This window comes from Rana temporaria, chromosome 7 (assembly GCF_905171775.1).
Source record: "Rana temporaria chromosome 7, aRanTem1.1, whole genome shotgun sequence".
NCBI lineage: Eukaryota > Metazoa > Chordata > Amphibia > Anura > Ranidae > Rana > Rana temporaria.
The window spans coordinates 66252219-66266005 of NC_053495.1; positions in this window are offsets into that span (position 1 = coordinate 66252219).

The window sequence follows — 13787 nt, forward strand, 5'->3', positions numbered from 1 at the left end:
GTCGAAACGCCCTATTTGGGACAGTGTAGGGCCTGCTGAGGTGCGGGGTGATAGTACCTGTGCCGCTGCCAGAAAGGTTTCAGGGATTCTACTCCAATCTGTTTTGTAGTCCCAAAGAAGAACGGGGTCCATCCGATCCTGGATCTCAAGGCCCTCAACACCTTTGTAAAAGCACGAAGGTTCAGGATGGAGTCAGTCCACTCTGTGGTCGCTGCTCTTTAACCCGAGGGATTTTCTGGCATCCTTGGACATTAAGGACACATATTTGCATGTCCCCATATATGTCAGGCATCAGATTTCTGTGCTTTGCAGTCGGGGGACGACCACTACCAATTTGTGTTTCTCCCCTTGGGCCTGGCGTCTGTACCAAGGTGCTCACCCCGATTCTGGCTCTGCTGAGACAGCGAGGAATCGCTATCGTGGGCTACCTGGACGACCTTCTCAGAACCGCTTCAGACTCCGAATTAGAGAAGGATGTGGCGATTGCCAGTCAGACACTTCAAGAATTTGGGTACTGAACCTCCAGAAGTTGGTGTTGGTGCCTGGCGAGAGTTTTTCTCCCCTTGGAACGGTTGCAGACGACTCTTGAGACTGCGGTGAAGCTGTTGGCATCCTGCAGGTGGTCGTCACTGCGCTTCTGCATGCGAGTCCAGGGTCTCATGGTGGCCACCTTCGAGGGGTACTGTATGCTCAATTCCACACTCCAGTCTTGCAAAGGGAGACCCTGTCAAAATGGGACAAGTCTCCGTTGTCCCTGGATTGTCAAATCTGGATGAGTCAGCTAGTCAGGGTTTCTCTGGTCTGGTGGCTGAGATCTCCGGCCCTTCAGTCCAGGAAGTCATTCCTTCCCTTTCGCTGGACGGTGATTATGACGGATGCCAGCCTGACCGGCTGGGGGGGTGTTTGGGGCGTACAGTCGACAGGGTCGCTGGACGCAGAAAGAATCCTGCCTGACGATCAATGTGCTTGTACTTCGGGCGATCAGGCTGTGCCCTTGCCACATGGTCACAGAGGCTTCAGGGATGTCCGGTCAGGATCCAGTCTGACAACGCCACGGTGATGGCATATGTCAACCATCAAGGAGGAACAAGAAGCTCGGCTGCAGCATTGGAGGTCTCTCACATCTTGCAGTGGGCAGAGCGGAGCGTGCCAGCTCTGTCGGCCATGTACATTCCGGGTGTAGAAAACTGGCAAACGGACTACCTAAGTCACCAGATGCTGGACGAAGGAGAATGGTTGCTACACCCGGATGTGTTTCGGCTACTTTGCTGGAGATGGTGCATGCCAGATGTGGATCTCCTGGCTTCTCGACTTGAATCAGAAGGTATTGGGGCCAGGTCCAAAGATAAAGGGAGAAATTACCGCGCTGCTAAGTGGGAGTGGGGCAGCTGCTAGCACTAAAACATACAGAAAAATATGTGACAAAGGTAAAAATAAAAATGTGCAGCGCTAAAGGGGTGAACAAACCCTGTTGGACAGGATATATAAGAGTGATATAAATCAATATATACACAAGTAGGCAAAAATGTCACAATAGCAACATTGATAAAAAATGGGTATAACAGAAAGTGAATTGCTGTATATACGAGCATCTCAGCATAAATGACTCATGTTGGTCCAAACATCAATAAAATGTGAACATAAGTTGATCTTAAAAAGTCTAATGAAAAACTGCACACAGCAACAAATGAAATGTCTATGCGACAATGAGGTTGATATTAACAGATCTTCCAGCTGATAGGGAGGTGGGGTGTAAAGCTTGACGGTGGATTAAGATATAAACAAGGAGACAATCCTATATAGATAAGTTGGATACTCTTACCATGTGACGTGGACCCAAATACCTTTCAGTCTGGGTCAATCAAGCCGAGGTAAGAGTGATGTTGCAACAGGCTCTTCCTGTTAACGTCTCCGTCAGTGTTTTTTTTAGCTTCTCCCGGTATAAATCCTGATGAGATCCTCCACATTCATGAACTCCCGGCAGCTTGCTGGTGTATGCTGCAGCAGTAATGTTACTCCTCCACAGCTTGAGGGTATGTAAAAAACATGGAAAGAAGCAAAAAAATCCTCCACATGGCATAGATCAGAATAACCAAAAAGGGGTTTATTAAAACACAGGAACCAAACAAAAATATAAAAATGGCAGATAAAAAATAGTAAACATCCGGCAATGATTACACAAAGTGATCACAGATAAAAAAAGCGCAGTATAGGCAGCAGGCGTAGAACCTTATGCATTTCGTCCTATAGGACTTCTACAGGGGTATGCACTAGCCAGCCACCTCTGCACTTATATAGTGTTTGTAGACATAATTGAATGACTATGAGAGGACGTTCCACTTCCTAGTAGGCGTGGTTGGCTTGCACCTCAGGCCTCTACATGAAAAGCCAATCATAGTACAATAAAGAAAAAAGATTCCCCGGTGTCATGACAACCCAGGTGGAACAACTAACGATGTGAAACCACTGAGAGGCGTGAACAGAAGTGCTGACAAATGTTGAGGCGGGTTAACAACCAAGCCTCGTTTTTGGCATAGCGCAGGGAACACGAATTGCGTTGTGACGCCGACGTAGAAGGTGCGGTTCAACAGAGAGGCGGACAAATATCCAAGCCTCGCTATGATGAGAGGCAGGGGTGTGAGTTAGGTGTCTGCCCACCATAAAAAAAATGGAGTATTACGTGAGATAGGCGTGACGGAGGTGCGGCTAGGAGAGGGGAGGGAATGGGTAGTGGAGTTTGTCAAAGTAACACGGCGCAGAGAATGTGTAGTCTGGACGACGTGAATAAACGGAGGGGCAGACCAATAACCAAGCCTAGCAGGCGCACAAAAGGGGGCGGGAAGTGCTGTGTCTTACTACAGACACATTATCAAATAATAAGAAACATACACCAGTGAAAGTGTTATAAAGTGTCAGGAGAGACGGGGGTAATCCTATCTACTCACTCGAGGGTGGGTGAAGATCAAAAACACACCAAGGATGTGATGACATCACAGAATTAGTACATGTCAGTATGAATTAAAAAACGTTCAGCATAACAATACTCATTCATCCTCATTGCTGTGAGGAAAAAGACACTCGCAAACATTCCCTGCACTGACCGGGACTAAATGCCAAAAAAATGAGAAAAATACCGATATTAACATATAGGACATCGGTTTACTATAGACCTTATACTATTGATAACATGTCTCTTATATTAAACAGGGATAATGAAATATGATGTAAAATTAAATCTACAACAACCTAATAATGGACTGAGTTGGGCAATGGTAGAGTGGAAATTCAGATAGAAGGCTGAATAATATAGAGAAATAGCAAAAAGAATGGGGGCGGGGACATCACAATTGATTTCTGAAGGCGTTGACATCCCATTCCATGAGGCGTGTACGTTTTTTTAATTGATAGATCAAAAGTTTCAAGCCTTGAGACTCCCCTAATTTTTGACTCCCCCCCTCCAATGAGGGATGAATCGGTCAATGACCTGAAACTTAGAACCGAGGGGTCTTTTTTGGTGACACTCTAAAAAGGGTCCACGTCACATGGTAAGAGTATCCAACTTATCTATATAGGATTGTCTCCTTCTTTATATCTTAGTCCACCGTCAAGCTCTACACCCCACCTCCCTATCAGCTGGAAGATCTGTTAATATCAACATCAGGTCCAAAGATCCCTGGGCAGACGCAGAATTTCGGTGATTCTAATTGCCCCAGATTGGCCTCGGCGTCCCTGGTACGCCTACCTCGTACGACTGGTGGCAGATGTTCCTTGGCGACTGCCAATGCGAGAGGGCGTTCTGTCGCAATGTCCTATACTTCATCCTGCTTTACAGTCGCTGCCTTTAACGGCATGGCTGTTGAAAGTCAGGTACTAAAGGAAAATATTTTCCACCATGCTGAGGGCACGGAAATCATCTTCTCGGAAGATCTATCATCGCACGTGGAAGGCCTACATCTCTGTGTGAGAAGATGGGGTGGCGTCCACGGGTACATTCGGTTTCCAGGATCCTGCTGTTTTTACAGCACGGCGTGGATCAAAAACTTGCCTTAAACACCATTAAGGGGCAGATATCAGCCTTGGCTGTCTTCTTTCAATGACCCTTGGCGACTCATTCACTGGTGAGTATGTTTGTGCAAGGGGTTCGACATGTGGCCCCATTCCAATCTGGGCCATACACAGGGGATCCAAAAGCAAGCAAGGTATACTAACAGGAGGCTTGGTCTAGGACAATACAGGCAAGTCTGCCTATATCACAAGCAAGGGATAGAGTGTTCGGTTTCCTTTTTTCAGGTGACTGAGCAGATCAATCACCCAGCAGGTGAATACAGACAGGGAGGAAAAGCAACAGCCAACACCCGGGTGCTGGAATGAGGAGCAGGGGCACTAAGTTATCATGACAATAATTATTTGATCCCCTGAAGAATTTGTAAGTTTGCCTACTTACAAAGAAATAAAGGGTGTATAATTGATGTCATAGCTGTATGTTTATAACTACCTATCTCATTTCTTGAGGTTCTAAGAAATTACCCTATTTTGGAAAGTAGACACCCCAAGGAAATTGTTGAGAGGCAACGTTCATTGAATATTTAATTTTTTTGTCACAAGTAATTGAAAATAGACACAAAAAAAAAAAAATACATTCTGCTGCTTCTCCTGAGTACGGGGATACCACATGTGTGAGACTTTTTGGCAGCCTAGCCACATACAGAACCCTGAAAACCAATCACTGCTTTCAAGATTTCTAAGGGCGAATTTCACTTCCTCACTACCTATCACAGTTTCAGAAGCCATGAAATGCCAAGATAGCACAAAACCTCCTAAATGACCCCATTTTGATTTCTAAGGGCTTACATTTTTGATTTCACTCCTCACTAAACATCACAGTTTCGGAGGCCATGAAATGCCAATAGGAGGGAGGAGCATGATGTGAGGGGCACATCCGGAGCTACTGCTGCTGCCTGATCTCGGATCCTGGAGTCTGAGTGATCCCCGACCCCCCCCCCTCCCAAAGTCAGCACGTCTGGTATGCGGTACGCTCAGTGTACACTTGCTTGGAGCATGATGTGAGGGAGCGTTCTGAGCTGCTCCTGCTAGACCTCGGATCCCCGGAGCTCCAAGTGACGAGAGACGCAAAACCTTCACATGCGGTGATCAGCTGAGCGATTACCGCCCCCCACATCTCTCCCCCGGAGTTTGGAAAGCTCAGGGCGCGGGCTCACGCTGGGTTACGCTGGTTCACCCAGGGCTTGCAGCACACTCAGCATGCTTAAAAGAGAAGCTCCGTGAGCCATGCAGATTAAACTGTGCTAAGCCGTGGAGCTGCTGCATACTGACTCTTGCTGTGTGCTGGGCTCGGGGTTATCCTCATGAAAGATCAACTCGGGGAAACTACTCCCCCCCCCCCCCCCCACCCGTTAGTTGGTTCACTTTGGCAGCCCGATAGTTTTGTGTCAGGGGCGAGTGGTTCCACGCTTCTATGCGTCCATCCACGCATCCACCCCCCCCCCTGCGAGGTGACTACAACCTGAAGGAACGGCAGACTGACGGGTCTAATACACACGAGGAAGCAAGAAGGTACAACAGGTAACATTAAACAAATCTAGAGACAGCACTCAGAGTTCAACAAACGGTGAGTCATCTCTCCATACTCCATACTTCATGCTCTCGTGTTTAAAAAGCTGATCTTCAAGATGTAAATGCAAGATGTGAGTTGCCTTCTTCTTACCCCATGCTTCCTGTGTTTAAAAGACTGCTCTGCAAAATGTATCACTTTGACTGTTAATGACTGTTAATGTCTGCTCTCCATGAAACACTTATATGAATGTTAATGAGATTCTAAGAGGAGCCCCCTGACAGTGATCATAGATTGGACATCTCTATAGCACGCATAGCATGTACAGTCAGTCTGTCATACTATAACAGGACAACAAGAGGATAATTAAAAAAAAAGGAAAAGAGGTGGACAGAATAAGGAAAAGAAAAAAGGACTTCTAGGAATTATAACGTCTGATAAATATATAATGATCATATATATAATGATCAAACATATAATGTAATGTTTATTGCTTAATTGCATTAATCGCAATAGTAAAATACAACTGATTTCACAAACGGCGGGTATTACTCCTTCCTTCCTATACACCCATATTTTGTAATCCGCTGGCTTGATACGTAACTAGGTACAAAAACTATAAAAAAAAAGAAAAATCATAAAACCATAAAGTTACAAATTAAAGTGAAAATCGTTTCACCTCCATAGTTCAGGCTGAGTTGATACCCGGCTGTTTCCCTACTTTTTTTCCGTTCTTGCTTTTCTCTGGAGTGTTTCTTTTTTTGGCAAAGCGGAAAAGAGGGAAGCGAGAATGAGAGGCCGTCCAGTAAGAGGAGCGGTAGCCAATGCCCCCAAAACAAGTGCTAGCCCAGGCACTATAAAAAAATAAATGACTCAAAATGCCCCCAAAGACAGCTCTGGCAAAATTGTGGGGGCCAAAAGTAGACTGTCAGATGGCCAATTGGAAAATAGCCAAAGAAGGCAATCGGAAATTGGGATAATTGAAGAAACAGAGGAGGTAGCTGTAGGACTAAGCAGAGCAAGTTATATAGATCTACCCCCATCAAAAGGGGAGTTATTAGAGATGTTTTCAAAGTTGGAAATATCTATCACTCGGATGGAGCATACGCTAAAAAATGAGATATCAATAGTACATCACGATATGAATCACCTATTAAGAAGAGTTGAAGAAACAGGAAAAATTGGACAGCCAGGCAGCGGAAGTGATAGAGTTAAAAAAGCAGATGAAGGATTTACAGAGGGATCAAAGGAATATGCAGTACAGAATGGAAGACCAAGAAAATCGTAATCGGAGGAAAAACTTGAGGATCCGTGGTTTACCAGATCAGGAAGGAGAAGATCTTCAAGATAAATTGGATAAAGTTTTTGGCCAATTATTGGGAAAAATCGAAAATGAAAAAATCAAATTCGAAAGGTTCCATCGGATCAGAAAACCTGTGGAAATGGCTGCGGAAATACTTAGAGATGTGATCGCGAGATTTCATAACTTTCAAGATAAAGAACAAATCTGGCAGGGCCTGAAATCTAGACCAGCGATGTTTAATGAGGTCAACTTACAGATCTTTCCGGATCTTTCTACCGAGACCCTGTCCAGAAGGAGATTACTAAAACCCCTACTGGAACATCTTAAAACAATATTTTTGGGGTTACCCTGCATGTTTAACGGGGAGGAAGGAGGGTATGACCGCAACCTTAAGGTTTCCTGAAGAGCTGGCTAAGTTCTGTAAGAGATATCCCACTGATAGATATACCAGGCTGGAGCGAAACACATGAGAAGATATCCCATACACTTGATCAACAGACTTGGCACTTAATCTCAGGAAATAAGAGGAAAATAGTTATATAGCGGAAATAAAACAAGAATGAGGGAAGTATTTGGGTGGCTTTAAAAGGAGTGGGGAGGGACAGGGGGATAAGGGTCTAAGAACTCACGGCTTGGTGCGTTCGGAGGGGGAGGGGAAAATAGTTCAGAACATCTGTCAGAAGCATTAGTATGGGAAGCTCACAAGGCCTATATTAGGGGCATTCTGATCGCAATTGGAACAGCTAAAAAAAAAGAAAGTAGGAGGAAATGAGATGGGTTACAAAAATTAATTCTTGACCTTGAATCGAGACATAAACAAACAGGTGATTGTGTAGCTGGACGCTCGGTTATCCTGAAAAGGGAGGAACTAAGGGACCTCAATGAACAAGAAAATAGAACAGCCTGTCACAGAGTTAAGAAAGAGAGGTACCAATGGGGGGATTTGTCGAGTAAATATCTAGCTAAAATGTTAAAAAATGAATCTAAAAGAAACTTTATTGAAAGTATACAAACAAGCAAAGGTAACAAGGTATACACAACCCCTGAAATTGCGGGAGTATTCCAAGAATACTACGGGAGGCTGTACTCAATATCTCAAAACAATACCCCTGAGAAGGTGAAAAGGAGAGTAGAATACAACAAAACATTTCTAAATGAAGCAGGTTAAAAAAAAATACCAGCAGATAAACTCAGCTTTTTAGAGGATCCTATAACAGAAACGGAAATTAGGAAACATCTAAGTGAGTCCCCAACAGGCAAAAGTCCAGGCCCTGATGGTTTAACAACCGCGTATTATAGGAACTTTAGTGACATCTTAGTCCCTAAGATGTGTTCTTATATGAATGGCATTGGCACCAATTGGGACATCCGCAACGAGGCAGAGGAGGCCACGATTACGATTATCCCCAAAGTAGGTAAAGATCCCTTATTGTGTTCCAGTTATAGACCTATCTCCCTATTAAATGCGGACGTAAAGCTGTTCACTAAAATCTTAGCTGGAAAGATGAAGAATATCATAAATAAACTAGTATATAATGTTCAAGTGGGGTTTATCCCAGGTAGGGAAAGTAGGGATAACAGTAATAAGACACTTCTACTGATACAGAAAATAAAAGAGGGTAAGTCCCCAGGTCTACTTCTGTCAATAGACGCCGAAAATGCGTTCGACAGAGTAGACTGGGGATTTCTTCAGAATGCTCTAGAGTTCTATGGGGTAGGCCCCAAGATGTTGGGGTGGATAAAAGCTCTTTATAACCACCCAACTACCAGGGTGAAGGTAAATGTGACGGTATCCGGGCTTTTTCGAGATGTTTAACGGGACCCGACAGGGTTGTCCCTTGTCACCCTTATTGTTTATCCTGTCTCTAGAACCTTTACTGTCTGGGATTAGAAACAACCCCGACATTGAGGGGATACAGACAGATGACGGGGAACACAAAATTGCGGCATATGCAGATGATATTCTGTTATACATGGTGAATCCAACCACATCTCTCCCTAACCTTTTAAAAACTCTTAAAGTTTACGGAGAAGTATCTAATTTCAAAATGAATCCCTTAAAATCTGAAATCTTGAATATTAGTGTGAAAGCACAGGACGCAAGCAGATATAAACAAGACTTCCCATTTATTTGGAGAGACATGGAATTAAAATATCTAGGAGTCAATATAACAGCATCTCTCGAGTCAATTTATCAACATAATTTTATCCCATTACTTATTGATATCAAAACGGATTTAAACAAAATTGCTTCTAGACAGAGGTCTATATTGACGTAAAACTAAGGGATATACTACAAGATGGTAAAATTTGTACTTATCAGGAACTTAGGGTAGATAAAGAAATGTTTCAGTTGAATTGGTTGAGATATCTACAGCTGAAACATTTTGTGGACTCCCTCCCTCATCCGATCAGGCTAGAGGGAAATCTGCTCCCACTAGAGAGCATGTGCATTGCGCCAAACGGAAGAGGTGGGATTTCACAGATCTATAAAATACTGTTGGGATTAAAAAGTAAGGGGCCACCTCCGTATATTAAAAAATGGGATGAGGAGCTGGCAACTGGGGATACAGAGAAAGACTTTGGGAAAATAATGAAGATGGTGCACGTTACATCAACTAACTGTGGGTTGATAGAAATTAATTTTAAATGTCTATCACAATGGTATATCACCCCGGATATTGCACACCGATTCCAAGGGGAGACTTCCGGATTCTGCTGGAGGGGTTGTATGGAACCTGGAACCATGTCACACCTTTGGTGGACGTGCCCCAAAATCAATATATATTGGCACAAAGTTGTATCAGTAATTAAGGAGATCACTGGAATTAAAATAGCAGTTGACCCGTGGGTGTGCTTATTCCTCAGGACAAACATGACTAGTAAACAGTATGAGAACTTTGCTCCCCCATATCTTGAATGCAGCGAAGAGCCTGATGCCCAAACAGTGGAAAGATCCAGAGAGCCCAACAATGAGGAATTGTCTAGGCAAAATAAATGACATCTATTATATTGAACAGCTCAGGTTTATGGGGGAGGAAGGTGAAGGGGGATTTAAACTGAAATGCCAGGATTGGGTCGATTATAAGTCATCACAGAGTTACCTAGTTAAGATGGTATAGAGCAGGAAGCGCATGTTTAGTAAAAGTTGATAAGTTAAGAGACTAAAGTTCGGAGAGAAGAGGGTGGGTTTGGGTAAGGGGGTGGGGGTTGGGTTCGGGGATCGGGGGGGGTTGGGTTTGATGATTTGGGTAGGGGTACTCCTTTTTTATCACAATGTATTATTTGTATTTTTCTATTCTATGGCCTTATAGGCTCAGTATGTCTATACCTATATAGGGATATATCAAACAAAGCAAAAAAAAAAAAGTAACTTCCTACCATGATGTGAACCAGAATGGAGACATCGTATGAACGCAAAATTGATTATGTCTCCGGTTTGTGTTCTCTGAGTTGAAAAAAAAAAAATTGATTTCTAAGGGCGAATTTCACTTCCTCACTACCTATCACAGTTTCAGAAGCCATGAAATGCCAATATAGCACAACACCCCCCCCCCCCATTTGACCCCATTTTGATAAGTGGACACCCCAAGCTATTTTCTGAGAGGCATGTCGAGTATTTTGCCGATCTGGCTTTTTGTCACTAAGTTTTGGAATTTTCTTCATTTTCCAAAACAAATGATAGCTGCAAAATACTCACCATGCCTCTTGGCAAATATCTTGGGGTGTCCACTTTCCAAAAGCTCCGGCCAGCAGCGGTTTAACATTGCCTGTGAGCTTCATGGCCAGGCAGTGGAGAGAGGGGACGGAGCGTGGCTGTGTCTTGGGGAGGAGAAGGAGAGGAGATTCCAGCAGCCGGAGCAAAATTCCGCTGCTCCAGAGACGTAGATTGCGCCCACCACTGGAGTGGTTAGTGGAGCTGTCCCCGCACACCCAGAGGAGGCATCTGGCATGCAGTTGGTGGAGGGTCCCACAAAGGAGGCCTCACGAGCGCTGAATGGAGAAAAAGGAATGGGAGGTAGAAAGAAGAGCTGTCCAGGCAGCCACTCTCTGGGGCTGTCAATAAGTGCGGGGGGAAGACCAGGGCTCCAGCTGCTGGGAGAGACACAGCTACAATGCCACAACCCTTTTCTGCAGCCAGCTACTACCAGTATGAGAGAGTGAAAAAAAGATTTCTACCACAAGGGCAGAAAAAACACTGCGCTAACAAATGTAAATAAACACACGTGAGTGTACAATAGCTGCCAGTACTAATTACTCAAAATACCAAAGTAAAAATAAACAATCTAAAAACAAGAAAGTACAGTGCTAAAAAATATATAATTGACCACCAAAACAACTTGAAAATGAATTAGTGAAATGAACCATGACATAAGTGAAATAATAATAAAAAATCGTCCAGAAAAACGTGATCCACATCCAAAATTAATAAATGTAAAAAAGTTCATGGATCAGGAGTGCGCATGCGCGAGAGCTCCGTGATGGACGCCTGAGCCCGGAGCTCCGCATCATCCCGGCCCCTCGTTCATCCTAGCGGGCACAGCTCTACAGCTCGGGACCCGATCGTCAGGCACCTCGACACAGGACACTAAGGGGCTCCTCGGTGGATGCCTAATCCAGCCGCCCGGCGAGATCTCGGGCCGGAATTTGACAAGTCCGGCGGGGACAGACATTCCAAGATGGCCGCAATGCAGGCCTCGGCTTCTTCACACACGGCTGCGGGAGAGAGGAGGCCGGAACACAGGCAAGTGATAGCTCCTGCCACCCTCACTTACTCACAGGCTACCCAGGGCAAGCAACACCTCCTCCAAGCCCCCTCACCGGCCTCCACAGAATCCCTTTTAGGCCGCACCATGGAGGATTATGCTCTATCCCCAGCAGGGCCTGACTTTCCTCTCCATCTCACAACACCCTCTCCCTCCCAGCATGATGCAGACCACCATTCTCCTCAGGGAGATCTCTTTCTAAAGCTTTCTAATCTGCTTGAAAGAGGACTGGCTAATACAGCAGCCCAGATCACAGGGGACATGAAATCTGATTTTGCTAACTTAGGCTCTAGAATGGAGGCTATAGAGAACAAACTGGACATCGCAGTCTCTTGCACTAACCAAAATGCTGCTCATATCCAATCCCTCCAGGAACAACTAGATATTGCTTTATCTAAAATCGATGAACTCGAAAACAGAGCAAGGAGGTATAATTTTAGGGTCCGGGGCATTCCAGAGAACATCATAGATGTCACGGAAGCAGTGCAAGACATGATTAAAGAGCTTATCCCATCTATTCAACCCCATCGGCTGGAAATGGATAGAGCCCACAGGACTCTAGGTCCACCCAGGAAAGACGGTCTCCTGAGGGATGTCGTTGTTAAGCCACATTTTTATGCTACCAAAGAGGAAGTCATGAAACAGGCCAGAATCCGACAACAATGCCTCTGTCGGGGTCACCAAGTCCAAATCTTCGCTGACCTATCCCCTGCCACCATCCAAAAGAGGCGAGCTCTTAAACCCATCCTCAACGTTCTCTCTAAGCAGGAAGTTAAATACCGTTGGAACTTTCCATTTGCAGTCAAATTCTCATTTCAGGGCAAGGCTTACGCTTTTTCCAGCTTGTCGGAGGGAGAAAAGTTACTGCTTCGCCTCAAACTTATTTCGCAGGAAGCTCCTATGGACATCTCGGCTGCTTCAGCAAATACCTCCAAACGCCCATCACCCACTAGTCCAATTTCTCCAATGTGGAATGTCGGTAAATCTAAGAAATCCAAAGAAGGTGGAACTCCATAGATTGACTAGCCTGAAATAATGCTCTTAAAGATTCCGGTGGCTCTTGTAATTCCTCCTTGAAGGGACATGAGTAATGTTTATTTTTTTTTTTTTTTTTTGGTCTATGTTAGGCTGTTGTTTGTCCTTTTTTTTAATCAGGATTATATGCCCGAAGAGCACCGTGAGCCTCCATGTTGCACGGTTGATTTGGAGTTACACCTTCAAGGAGTCCCCACTGGTCCTTTCACTGCTCACTTAGATCCACGTGGGCAAATTTGGGTCATAGGTGTTAGGATTAAGTTCATCTCCTGGTGGCACTATCCTGCTCTGGGCTGTCTGCTGCAGTTCCAGTGTCCACCAGCAGGTGTCTCCCAGAAGCCAGCAGGATCAGCCACACCTGGCTCCAGCTGCCAGGTGGATATTTAAGGCTGCTCCTCCCTTCCCCCAGTGCGTCACGATTCTGGTCCTTTCCTGTCTGCCTGCTACCAGCTTGTGCCTGATAACCTGCCCTTGTCCTGATCCATCCTGCACCCTTGTTCTATGCTCTTGTCCCCAGCCGTGTCCCTTTCCTTGCATCCCTGTTGCCCTTTCCCTTATGTTGTATATAGATAGCTGTTAGGTTTATTAGTTATTCTTGTTCTTGTTTGCTGGAGTGGTTTATGTTTTCACTGGTTGCTGTATATGTTTATTGGTGTATGTTCACTGTAAATAAATATCACTTTAATGATAAATGCTTGTTTGGTCTCAGTTCCTCTGTGTAGCTACGTGTCTGGTGGTCTTAGACGCTGAACCTGACATAATCGTGACGCCCACTAACGACCAGATCTGCTACACTTGGGGACTGAGAGCCGGTTACTTGAGTTTTTTGCCTTTGTCAGAATGCTTAGAGTGCAGGTTATTTGCAGTGTGCAGCTTGCAGGGGAGGATAAGGATTTGTGTCACTCACTGTGGCAGGATCTAACTGAGGAGGAGCTTCTTGGAAGCATTCTGACTGCACATGCCTTAGCCGTGGAGGGAAGATTTTCATTTGGTCAAGTACAACCTTTCATTCAGGTCTGTTCTGAGCTACTATTTCAGGTCACCTCTCAGGGCCATGATGTTTTCACTCCTCCATTTACTTTGTACCAGGCTGGATTTTTGGGATGGTTGC